Source organism: Mercurialis annua, linkage group LG2 (genome assembly GCF_937616625.2).
Source record: "Mercurialis annua linkage group LG2, ddMerAnnu1.2, whole genome shotgun sequence".
Classification (NCBI taxonomy): domain Eukaryota; kingdom Viridiplantae; phylum Streptophyta; class Magnoliopsida; order Malpighiales; family Euphorbiaceae; genus Mercurialis; species Mercurialis annua.
The window spans coordinates 38,163,187-38,176,517 of NC_065571.1; the positions used below are offsets into that span (position 1 = coordinate 38,163,187).

The window sequence follows — 13,331 nt, forward strand, 5'->3', positions numbered from 1 at the left end:
TTTACTATTTCACTTCTCACTTCTTTCTCTCACTAAAAGACTAATTCGACCGTCAAAGAGGTTAGCCGGAATTCCCTTTCGGCATCCTTCTAACGGGTGTGTTTCCCTTCTTCAGGTGACTCAGCTAGATCACACCACTCAAAGACCGACCGGGTGATATACAAGTTATCATTAAGAAAGTAAAAATAGAGGACTGTTTCGTTTGATTTTCAAATAAGAGGGATTAATGTGTGAATTATGACTTATGAAGAAGACAAATCTGGGAGTTATTTGTAGAATAAGATGTGAAAGTCCACTCCACAAACTTCTATAAACCTCTAAATATGTTTGGAAATAACGAATGAGTATAAACTGAGTAAGTTCGCATAAATTAGTAATGAATATTAATTTAAAATTTTAAAATAACATAATATAAATATTGTATGCATATACTGCCAAATACAGAACCGAATGAAACCCTAATCCACAAGTAGATATAAGTTCCATATCCAGAAATAGTTGTAAGTCTCGTATATACTAATAATTTCGTCATTAATTTCGTATACAATATCTGTATAATATGGATCTAACATATTCCTTTTGGCGCGGTTCAAAGAGATTCATAGCTCTATTGAGTTAATCGTCCAATGGCACGGTCCCCATAGATTCAGAGCTCTACCGAGTTAACTGTCAACCAGTTCTTAATCTCAAATTGTGAATCCTGGGAGATTCATAGCTCACCGAGTCAACTCATTAGATACAGGTATTAAAATTTTGACTCCACTGAGATCCCAGTCCCGAGAGCCTCTACCGAGTTAACCTTGTATCTAACATTTACAATATATATACAAATTTCACATCTACTATCTTGACTAGGTCAGAATTCTAGTGTGCACGCAGACCTATTGAGACCCGATAGGTATCATGTTTCATCGAATCTATACTTGTTTAAAAATATTAAATGCAATGCAAATAATAAAACATTTATAAATATATTTAAAGCAATACATTGTTATATATTCAAAAGTAAATATATACAAAGGCACAGTCTTTTGCTAATCCACAAAAACACTTTCCTTTTACTGCTTTTGTTGCACCAATCCTGAGACTCATAAACTCATTGGATCTAAGTATAATTCATATGCAAAAATAAATAAATAAAAAATAGCCCGACTCTAGAGTTGACTTTGACTCAGACAAATTATTAAATACCACAAACATCGCCAAACTTTTATACTCTTTTCATAATTAGATAATTGATTATCGATTTGAGCTCCGGTTTGAAAACTCTTTTCACGTTCTCAACGACCGAATTCGTAAACTTTAGGTTTTACATTCTTATGTCATAAACATACTAGGCTTGGTTTTCTATATCTCCATTCACTGTGATTCACTTTCAAATATAAAACTTAAATATTTATAAAAATGTTAATAAATTCTTCGGAGCTCTAAAACCGACAATACCAAATTAAGTAACACTATCAAATCATTTTCATTAATATTTTTTTTCTTTTTTTCCTTATGTATTATCCCGCGTTTCTTCGAAATTGGCGATTTATCGATGTTTTCGTTAAAATTACCAATTAATAAAATTCTGCGATTTTCGCGATTCCGACATATATTAATTATTACAGCCAGTATATATCAATATTACTCTTAAAATAATTAATTTAAATTATCGTAATAACAATTTTTGAATTTCAAAACTAATACGTCGTCCTAGGCCTAAAAATTCATTGAAAAATAGATGACCCAAATCACTTATTCGTTACCTCAACGATATTTGCAACTATGTTTAGCCCGACTGATCTATAAAATTTTTGAGAAAACGTCAAGCTTCTCGATGTTTGATCGGCTAATTTCGACGGTTTCGAAAACCGTTTGTCAATTCGTGTTCTAAATAGGTGAATTATAATTTAATATGAGATTAGATTGAAGCTTTAAGAAGTTTTGTAGTAAGATTAGGGTTAAGGATAATTTTAAGGTTTGAGAGAAAATTTGCTCTAAAAATGAGAGAAGAAGAAATGTTTTTGTAAATTTAGAAAATGAATAAGTAAGTGGACGACGACCACCACCTCACTCGCAACATTTCTGGACTCTTTTTTTTTTTTAATAAATCATTTGATTTCCTTATGCTTTAATGAATGAAATTTGAAGATTTTTTTCGAAATTTTCAAATCTCTTTTTAGAGATATATATTCATATATTAATAATTATTATTCCACGATATTATGCACTCGTTTCTTGACCTAAAGCGAACATTTATTCAGCAGGTCTGTATATCATTTGAATTATAAGTCACTTGTTAAAGAAACTCACTAGTTAAAGAAATCCAACTAAATCATCAAAATATTGTTTCGGTGTGTATTCAATTCTTAAATTTTAAACTTTAATATATACTTATTTATTACATTTATATAATAAAAAAAGTTATACTGTTTATATGTATTAATACACACTAAAATTTTAATAAATCCGTTGTATAATTTAAAAATATACAAAATTATACCAATAAAAAATTGATAATTTAATAAAATATACTAAAACTAAATTTATATTATTTTAAAAATAAACGCATCAAAATATACATATATTTATAAATTAATTAAATATATACTTATACTAATTAAATATATACTTAAACAAATAATAAATTAAGTATTTTTGTAATTATTGTTTGATTTGTTTGAAATGAAGCCTACTTTGTAGAGGAAATTACACCATTTACCAAAAAAAATGAAAATAATTACAAAACTACATATTGACTTTTTTTATTTACAAAAATCCTAGTTGATTTAAAAATAATTACAAAAGTACCAAAAAATAAAAAATAATTATAAACATACGGTGTATACTGTTGGTATAATGTCAGTATACTAATAAACTAACATTATATCAACATTATACCAACATTATGCCAACATTATGCATACTGAGATTTTATTAATATTAAATAAAAATTTATCAAAATTATATCAAATCGTATACTAAAAATTAAATTAATAATATACCAAAATTATACCAACAGTATATCAAGAGTATACACATCAAATATACTGAAAGTTTATTATTAGATAAAAATTACACTAACATTACACCACATTGTATATTAAAAATTAAACTAGCAATATACTAAAATTATACCAACAATATACAAATTCTCTAGTTCATTACCAACTATAGTAAAAAATACATATAAAAAAATAAGCATGTTATCAACTAGAAAATATATATAAAATTATTATCGATATACCAAAAATATACTGAAATTATACCAATAATAAACCAAATATTATTTTTAAATTCTCTTTATAGTTTTAATATACCAACCTTATACCATAATTATACCGATATTATACGCATCGTAATTTTGTAAATAATTTTCATTTCTTGGTAGTTTTGTAATTAATTTTAAATCAGTCGATATTTAGTAAATAAAAAAAGTTTACAGGTACTATTGTAAATATTTTTAAAATTTTAGGTACCAAAATTATACCAACAGTATACCAAGAGTATATTTTGATGTATATACTCTTGGTATACTGTTGGTATAATTTTGGTATATTATCGTTTGCACCAAAATAAAAAATATGGCTAAAAGGCCATAAAGCTCATATTATTTTGTAAAAGATAGAAAAAGCTACTGTGAATAATTGGCCTAAGTTAATTTTCAGAGGTTGACTAGTTTGACTCCAGAAGTTGATTTTCGGAGGTTGACTAGTTTGACTCCAGAAATTGATTTTCAGAGGTTGACTAGTTTGACTCCAGAAGTTGATTTTCAGAGGTTGACTAGTTTGACTCCATAAGTTGATTTTCAAAGGTTGACTAGTTTGACTCTAAGAGTTTATTTTCAGAGGTTGACTAGTTTGACTCTAAGAGTTTATTTTCAGAAGTTGACTAGTTTGATTCCAGAAGTTGGTTTTCAGAGGTCGACTAGTTCCATTCCAAAAGTTAATTTCCAGAGGTTGGCTTAATTAAATTGAAGTTAATCTCCAGAGATTGACTCCATTTGACTCCACAAGTTGATGCCAAAGGTCGACTCCAGAGGTTGACTCCAAAGGTTGACCAAGTAATTCCCAGAAGAGTTAGAAGGCCCAAGTTCATTTTCAGAAGAATAAGCCTGTATTTGACAAGGCCATTAAATTATGTTTTAAATGGCTCATAAGCCCAAAAAAGTTATTTTCAGAAGAACAGAAGTTAAAAAGCACGTGCAGAAGCAATAGAGACATGATTGACAGTTTCTTAAAGGTGGAGAAGAACGTGTGCAGTTGAAAGAAGCGATATTTTTCACAAATGACAAAGGCCATAAATAAGACAAGAGCAGCAAGTTTGCAACGCCCGATCAATAATACAAAAAATTAGCCCAAAGGCAAAAAACACTCAATCTCAGCAATTCAATTTGCTTCAATCAGTAAAGAACTTTACGATTAAACTTCTGCAGAATTAATAGTTGCTGTCAAATTATCATCCCATGATGGAGAAGTGCCGGAGGCTGTTAACACGACCAAACAAGATCCTAACGGACTCGGGGGGCAGTCATCTGGAGGAATCCAGGAAATTGGGAGCACTAGTCATGTGCCAATCTCAAACCCACTCTCTGAAGAAAGGTATGTACCTCCTCACAAAAGAGATGAACCTGTTCTTTTTAATTCATTTAAAACTAATAATCAAACTGGCCGAGATTCTAGGCCGTTTAATGCAGGTGTTAATCATTCTCTCATGGATGATCCAGAAATTAATCAAAATTACACTCAACCTCTAGGCACAAGGGGCAACTATTTTCCCCAGGAGAGGAACCAACCTCTGCCACACCCACCTGCAGCACGGCCAATTGACAAGGAGGCAGTGAGAGAGGCCGTCCAGGAGTTGTATGGTCCAAGTCTGAGACAAGTAGACCGACCTCAGTTCCACAAACCATATCCAGACTATATTGATAGGGAACATCCTTACCCTAGGGGATATAAGATCCCGAATTTTTTGTTGTTTTTTGGAGAGGATGGCCACTCCACTATTGAACATGTTGCTAAATTTACTGTTCAGTGTGGGGTTTTGGCCAACCTTGATAATATTGCTAATTTCAAGTTATGTTTGTTTCCTAATTCCTAAACAGGTACGGCTTTTACATGGTATGCCACCTTACCAAGGAACTCAGTGTTAACATGGGCGGAGATGGAAAGGTTGTTCCACACCCAGTTCTACCAGGCTGAGCCGGAGATTTGTATTGCTGAATTATCTAGAATCTTTCAACGAAGTAGAGAGGACACCGACATGTATATCCACCGCTTTAAGAAAATGAGAAACAAGTACAAGATTGTCCTCCCAGAAACTGAGTATGTGAAAATGGCTCAGATGGGCTTAGACATTGAGCTCCGGAAAAAGTTCCAAGGGATGGAGTTCAGGGACTTTTATGAGTTAGCTGCCAAAGTGTCGGAATATGAAGAACTCTTGAGAGAGGAGAGCCACAAGAAGAAGGTGGCAATGGGTACTTACTATCAGGAGGTGGGAGCATATGAAACCGCAGTAGCCGACCTCATGGCAACCGGTTCATGCACCTGCCCTATGTTGATTAAGAAGGCACCTGATGGCTGGAAGAAACAAAAAAAATTTAATGCCCAACCTCTGTACACTTTTGAGGTATCAAAAAAAGAAGAAATTTTTGACTTTTTGTTGAAAGAGAAATTCATTACTCTGCCTCCTGATCATAAAATGCCTTCAAAGGAGGAGTTGAAAGGCAGAGAATATTGCAAGTTCCACAATTCCTGGAACCACTCAACCAATTCATGTTGGGGGTTCAAAAATATTATACAGGATAGAATCGCCAAGGGAGTCTTGAAATTCCTAGAACAGAAAGAGGCACTTGTGATAGATGAAGATCCTTTCCCAGCAGTGGCGTCTATGAATGCTAGTGACTTTTTAGAGCCTGACTTGCGGTTGTTGTTGGATATAAAAAGAAAGCTTCGGATCAGAGAACAAAATGATCAAAGAGTTAGAGGAGAGCAAGCTGAAAGGGAGAGGAGATCAAAGGTGAAGCGAGATTATAGAGGAGAGAGAAGACAGGTATCTGATTCTAGAAACTCTAACAGTTTTGTTTCTATTAACCGTGCACCTCTGAAAAAGCAAAACAGGGCCTCTTACTATCAAAGAAGGCCAGAAAGACATGTCTTTCCGGAGAGGCGATCCTTTGTGCGGAGGAGAGATGAACAGCCAAAAACTCCTTTGGCACCTAGAGAAAAAGAGCTAGAAGTTCCATCAACCTTTGAAAACCGGAAGAAAGAACAAAGATTTATGGTACCGCCATTGGTCTCTCCTAGTCCAAGGTGGCACACCAATTATCACAAAGAGTTCCGGCCTCCACTGACAAGAACTCAGAAGAGGAGGCGCCAGAGGTTGAGGGCTGCTGTAAGAAATGAGTGGCAGTCCAGACACTTGGAGAACCCCAGAAAAGCTGTTGAGAATAAAGGGTCAAAAGAGATCTTAATCCAGAAGGAGCAACCTGGAAGTTAAAAATCTTTCGAGGCAGTAGAAGTTAAAAATAAAACTTCTCGCGGGCTTTCGAAGAAGGAAATTTCAGATATGGAGTTGGAAGCTTTTCTGGAAGGGGAATTTTCAGGAGGTGACATGAACTTAGATGACCTCCTAGAAGATGACATGGAGCTGGATGATCTGATGGATGAGGAGATCCTACAAGAGGGCATGAGACTAAATAACCTTTTGAAAGAAGATATTGATGATACTCCAGTCAAGGAAAGCGCCAAATTTCAGAGGAGATCCTTAGAAAATGGTGATTTAGAATCAGACACAGAAGGCGGGAAGCAAACATCCATCAAAGCGGGTGAAATTGAAATCCCCCTGACTTGCAATTCTTTTACTTTAATTCTGCCAACTGATTTTAAAGGCCCAGATGTGCATGGAACCTCAAATGATTCTGATGAGGTAGAGGAAATTCACAGGGAGGAACCTAAATTCCCAAAGGATGAGTGTCGCAGTCAGGTTACTATACAAGAGGCGACTAATGGAGGGCCAAAGAGGGTAATTTTTTACAAACCAGTAGAGGCGATGACCAAACACATCAAGCCTCTGTATATTAAAGCTCACTTCAATGGCAGGCCAACCTCTAGGGTCCTGATTGATAATGGATCGGCAGTCAACATTATGCCATTCAAAATGCTACACCTTCTGGGAAAAACTACAGAAGACCTCATTTCAACAGAGATTAGTGTATCTGCCTAGACTAGAGAACTCACAAAAACTATTGGTATTCTCCCAGTAGAGGTAACTGTTGGAAGCAAAACTTCTCTATCTGTATTTTTTGTAGTGAACTCTTTTGCCATCTACCAAGCACTTTTGGGGCGGGATTGGATCCATGCCAACTGGTGCGTTCCTTCATCTCTGCATCAATTTTTACTCTTTTGAAAGGGAAATGAGGTGGAGGTGGTATGGGAAGACACAAAACCATTCACCACTGCCACCAACATGGTTGAAGCTCGTTACTATGATTCATGTGTTGGCCTTATCAAGTTCACTTGGAAAAATAAAAAGGGCCAACCAAAGAAAAGTAAACCTCTGGAAATTAATCAGGAGGTTAAGAAGAAAGCAGAAGAAATATTGGGATCAACGGCTATTGTTCCATACAACATGTCGTGCTCCTCCATCACTATCTAAAAAAATTCACGATTAAGCTCACCTCAATGAGTTTGCAGCAGCTGCATCTGCAATTTTGAGGGAATGTATGCAGCATATTATGGAAGGGATTATGGAGGAGAGCAATTCGACAGAGGATTTTGATGCCGAAGTAACATTTCAAAAAGATGAGCTAGTATGAAAGTTGATCTTACCCCCTGGTACTAAAGACATAGAGTATGGAAATGGTCCACCAAATGGGAAGGGCCATTCTTGGTCCACAAGATGATGAAGGGAAATGCATACTGGCTATCAAGTCTAGAGGGTGAGCCTCATAAAAAATTCATCAATGGAAAGTACTTGAAGAAATACACTCCCACCATATTGGAGAAATACAATTTAGAAATGACTTAATGGCTTTTAGCCATACATGTACTGCAGATTATGCAAGTTGTTTATAGAAATGTCAGTACATGAGTTGTAACCTTATGGCTTTTAGCCAAGTGTATTATTAAAGTCTTAGGATTTTGGCTATTTTGCTAAACTTGTACTTTTTCATTAAATTTCCATTTTGGCACAAGTTGTAATGTGATGGCTTTTTAGCCATTTTTGATAATTAAAGTTCTAGAAGTTTGGCTGTTTTAGCTAAACCAGTGTTTTTCATTTCTTAAGATGTAATTTAAATGACCTCTGGCCATTCTTCTAAGAATAAGAGGCTATGATTAACTGACTCTGGGAAGTTAATTCCAGAAGTTGATTCTAGAAGTTGACTCCAGAGGTTGATTCTAAAAGCTGACTCCTAGAAGTTCTAGAGGATAATTTCAGAAGTCGACTCTCCAGAGGTTGATTTCAGAAGTTGATTCTAAAGGATTGACTCCAGAGGTCAAAGGTGGAAATAGTCACCTGGAAAAGACCATTCAGGACACCTCGAAATTGGCTAGAAAATTTGCCATGAGATCCCTATAAAAACTCATTTAGCAGAAAGATTTATAGAAGACTATGTGAAGGAGAGAAAGGGATAAGTGATAGCTAAGGAATGGCTAACCTTTAGAAAACTTTAGTTTGTTTTTCCGCTATCCTACTGCTCGGCTACCTAAGCTGAAAGTACAAAAAGAAAATTCAACAACAAACAAAAACGGCCACATAAATGCAAATGCATGGCTGTAAGTGACACATGTGCTTTGTTTGTGAAACAAGTTCTGATATGGACATCACATCACTACACAAGTATATGGCAAAAGCCATCTTCACACCAGGAATGTAAACACATAGTGTAATGCAATGCATGGCTGTACCTGTAAGTAAATCTTGGTGTGGAACATAAAAAGCCAACAGATGGCGGGAGAGCCATCTTCACACCAAGACATTTGTAATTTAGAAAGTACCTGAATGGCGTCTCTATAATGCAATGCATGTACAAGTGAATATGTGAAAGTGTACGTGTCACAACAAGCAAGTAATGGCCCGAAGGCCGTGTGAGCAAACATGATCCTCATGTATAAAGAAATGAAGTCACGGTTGTATACCTTCTCAACAATTTCTCTCTCGTTGGCAAATCCTTCCAGAAGAGGAGAAATTGGAATAGTCACAACTGGCGTGACTAACCCATAACCTGTAAGTATAAACTCCACTTTTAAGCAATATGCACATTTATTCAAAATTGGCTAAAATAAGCAAAGTAATTGGTTTTTATGAATTTCAAAACAAGCAAATCTAAACTAATTACTTGACCAATTTGGTTTTTAAATGGTTCAAAGGAAACTAGAGTGAACATGGTATATGCAGAAGACAAAATTAGGCCAAAATGCCATATGGCCTTAAATTCTGTGTAACTTAGCTATTTAGGGATTTTGTGACTTTTAAAGGCTAAAAGCAACTTAACTAAATTCATAGCCTGAGGAAGTTGCAAGATTTCTAATACTGCAAATGGTATCCTAAAAACCATTAAAAACAACACCTGCATATGAAAATCCATTCCAAACAAACAACACTATACCAAATCCATACCAACCAATCCAAAAAAAGGGGCAATTATAACGAAACTCAATTTCGCTTACTTGTACCTGTGAAAAGTTTGGATGTGGATCATATGGCAAAGCATTAAAAGCTGGCTTCTGAGCCGCAAAGACAAAGAAATTGGTGCTTATAATTGCCAATTTAGGAGATTCTGCAAGATTGAAATACAAACATATTCCAAAATTCAAAATCAACAACAAAATAGCATCAAAGATTCTGAAATTTAATCTTTATCCGTTGATTGGATTACATCTTCTTGCAAATGATTAGTTGCTATAGTGGGTCTGAAAGGCGGAGTAGCTATTGACCCGTCTAAAAAGTAAAAGACCGACGACTTCTGAAATGAAAAAGCCGTGGTAGAGTCTGAAATTGACGCTAAAATTATTAGCAGTTGAACTCAATTATTTGGCGTCAAATTAAATTCACGAGGAAAAATCACAATCTTAGGTAAACTAATGAATTCAAAAATCACATGACAACGACTAAAATTTTAGGAGTTGGAATTTAGAGTTTACCTGAATTGTTGGTTGCCGAAAAGCGAGAAGTTGTTGCCTTTGGAATCATCGAGCTAGAGGTTGACACCTTAGAGCTAACGACAGATGTCATAGCTACTGTTATGGCCGTCTTTGCTGCCACCAGACCGGTTGGCAAACTGCCGGCTGCGGATAAGGATTTCATTAGCAAATGAAATCACATCACAACATGTTAAAATTCAAGAATTTGAATTGTGTTAGGTGAATTTTACCTGATACCGTGGCTGGCGATGAAGGAACGCCACCGGGAAATGACGAAATCGCCGGATCCATCACACTTGGAGTCACCACTCTAGCCGTAGGAGAATCTAAAATTAACAACACTACATCAAAACCTACTGGCATTATTGGTGATAGAAAAATCTTAAATTCTAATCTCATTTAATAAGTAAAAACACGAAATCACCCAAAATTATTCAAATCCCATGTTTCAAATTTCTCTTTTGATAAATTAATTAATAAAAAACAATTAATTAATTAGAAAACAAAAAGAGGGAGGAGAGAAAACTTACATGCTGCAGTCGCCGGAGTAGAGCGGCCACCGTTCAGCTGCTGGCTGCCGCTGGAACGCTGCTGGCTTGCGAGGGACACCGCAGCTGCTGAAGAGGAGTCGGCTGGTTTGGTTGGCGTGCTACGGCTGGAGGAGCCGTTGGTTTCATTCGCCAGCGTGTTGAAGCCGACGAGCAGAGGAGTTGCCGGCAGAAAAAGAGGAGCTGACTGGCCGCCGCTGCTGGTAACGACCGTCTTCACTGATGAAAACGACGAGGGACTGCCGTCCGTCTTCGCCATTGCCAAGGAGCTTCCGTTCGTCTTTGCCGTTGCCAAGGAGCTGATGTCCGCCATCGTTGCCGCCGTGGAGCAGTTGTTGGGCGAAGAACGACCTGCTGTCGCCGGTGAAGGAGAAACGCCCGCTGTTGGAGAGGAAGAGGCATTCGGGTCGGTGTACACTGGTAACGCAATGGTGGCTGACAGCGAGGCACTGACTGCAGTGATGTGGTGGTGGTCGGCGTCGGTTCTTGTCCTCCCTCTCTAATTTTTGACATATCTTGGAGATTGTTGGTTGAAGGATTAGGAGAAAAATCAATTTTAATTTTGGATTTAGGATTTTGTGCTATGGTTTTTAGGGAAGAAGGAAAATTTGAATTTTTTTGTTTTCCAAAAAACCCTCACCTTTTGAACTTTTGTCTACCTCTACAATTTTTGAATTCATCGTTTCTAAAGGATTTTCATATCTCCAAAAGTCCTTATCAATTTCAAAAATAAAACCTTAAGCCTAACCATTGTGAAAGCGAAAAAAAATTATTTTTGGCTAAAAGAATATATATATATATATATATATATATATATATATATATATATATATATATATATATATATATACATGGCTTTATTTCTAAAAAGCCAATTATATAGGGGCATTGTTTGCTCCAAAATTAAAAATATGTCTAAAAGCCCATAAAGCCCATATTCTTTTGTAAAAGATAGAAAAAGCTACTGTGAATAATTGGCTTAAGTTAATTTTCAGATGTTGACTAGTTTGACTCCAGAAGTTGATTTTCAGAGGTTGACTAGTTTGACTCCAAAAGTTGATTTTCAGAGGTTGACTAGTTTGACTCCAGAAGTTGATTCTCAGAGGTTGACTAGTTTGACTCTAGGAGTTGATTTTCAGAGGTTAACTAGTTTGACTCCAAAAGTTGGTTTTCAAAGGTTGACTAGTTCCATTCCAGAAGTTAATTTCCAGAAGTTAGCTTAATTAAATTGAAGTTAATCTCCAGAGGTTGACTCCATTTGACTCCAGAAGTTGATGCCAAAGGTCGACTCCAGAGGTTGACCAAGTAATTCCCAGAAGAGTCAGAAGGCCCAAGTCCATTTTCAGAAAAATAAGCCTGTATTTGACAAGGCCATTAAATTATGTTTTAAATGGCCCATAAGCCCAAGAAAGTTATTTTCAGGAGAACAAAAGTTAAAAAAACACGTGCAGAAGCAACATAGACACGATTGACAGTTTTTCAATGGTGGAGAAGAACGTGTGCAGTTGAAAGAAGCGACAGTTTTCACAAATGACGAAGGCTATAAATAAGACAAGAGCAGCAAGTTTTCGACGTCATATCAACCATACAAAAAACTAGCCCAAAGGCAAAAAACACTCAATCCCAGCAATTCAATTTTCTTTAATCAGTAAAGAACTTTACGATTAAACTTTTGCATTTTCTACTCAAACACTTGTATCTTCACTGTATTCAATTAGTAAACACATTTACAATTGGATTTCTTTATTTTAGCATTACTTGATTGGAGTACTTGTTATAAGGTTGACCAAGCCCTAATCGCTCGTTTTAATAAGTCAAGTTCACAAATCGGAATCCGCTTCCTGGCATGCCCGCATTCACACACTTGTTGTTACGGTTTTCACCAAAAACGCCAGCAACAATTACTAATTTAATTTTTAGTATACGATTTGATATAATTTTGGATAAATTTTTATTTAATATTAATAAAATTTCAGCATGCATAATGTTATAATGCTGATATAATGTTGATATAATGTTATTTTATTAGTACACTGACATTATACCAACAGTATACAACGTATGTTTGTAATTATTTTTTATTTTTTGATATTTTTATAAATGAAAAAAATTAATATGTAATTTTGTAATTATTGTCATTTTTTTTTTTGGTAAATAGTTAATTTTCTCTACTTTGTAAGTGTAAAAAATAGCAGGCCCAATCTGAGAAGGCCCGTAGAGAGTGGGTGGCTGCTGCTCTCATGTATCTGTGTGTGTTAGGGTTTACATTTCCTCTCTCTGTATATATATTGAGCGGAGAATCCCTTAACAAACACAACAGCAAAAGCAAAAGCGCAGTATATAATAATTAGTTTTTTTATGTTCTTAGTAGCAGCCTAATTTTGCAATTTCGTAGATCTTTCGAAAATGGATCGATGAATCTATGGTTAGGCTATAGAAAAGTTTCTTTTTATTTTGATAAGTCGAAAGAAATAGCGTCTGCCCTTTATCCCATTTCCTGTTTACGTAGTGGGAAAGATGATGGGTTAGAGGGCATGTACAGTTCTGTTTTAAATAAAAGTGATGAAGAAGAAATAGAGAGGATGATGAAAGAAAACAGACGGATTCCCACTGATTTCCTTATGATTGACTCAACCAGCTACTTCTGACTCTC

The 13,331-nt window shown here is 35.5% G+C and overlaps 1 non-coding gene across 1 annotated transcript; it reads left to right on the forward strand.

The window, feature by feature from the left end:
• Window positions 1-13,254: 13,254 nt before the first annotated feature.
• LOC126670842 (small nucleolar RNA R12) lies at window positions 13,255-13,331 on the forward strand. The gene has a single exon (XR_007638836.1). It is a non-coding gene; the product is annotated as a small nucleolar RNA R12 (small nucleolar RNA).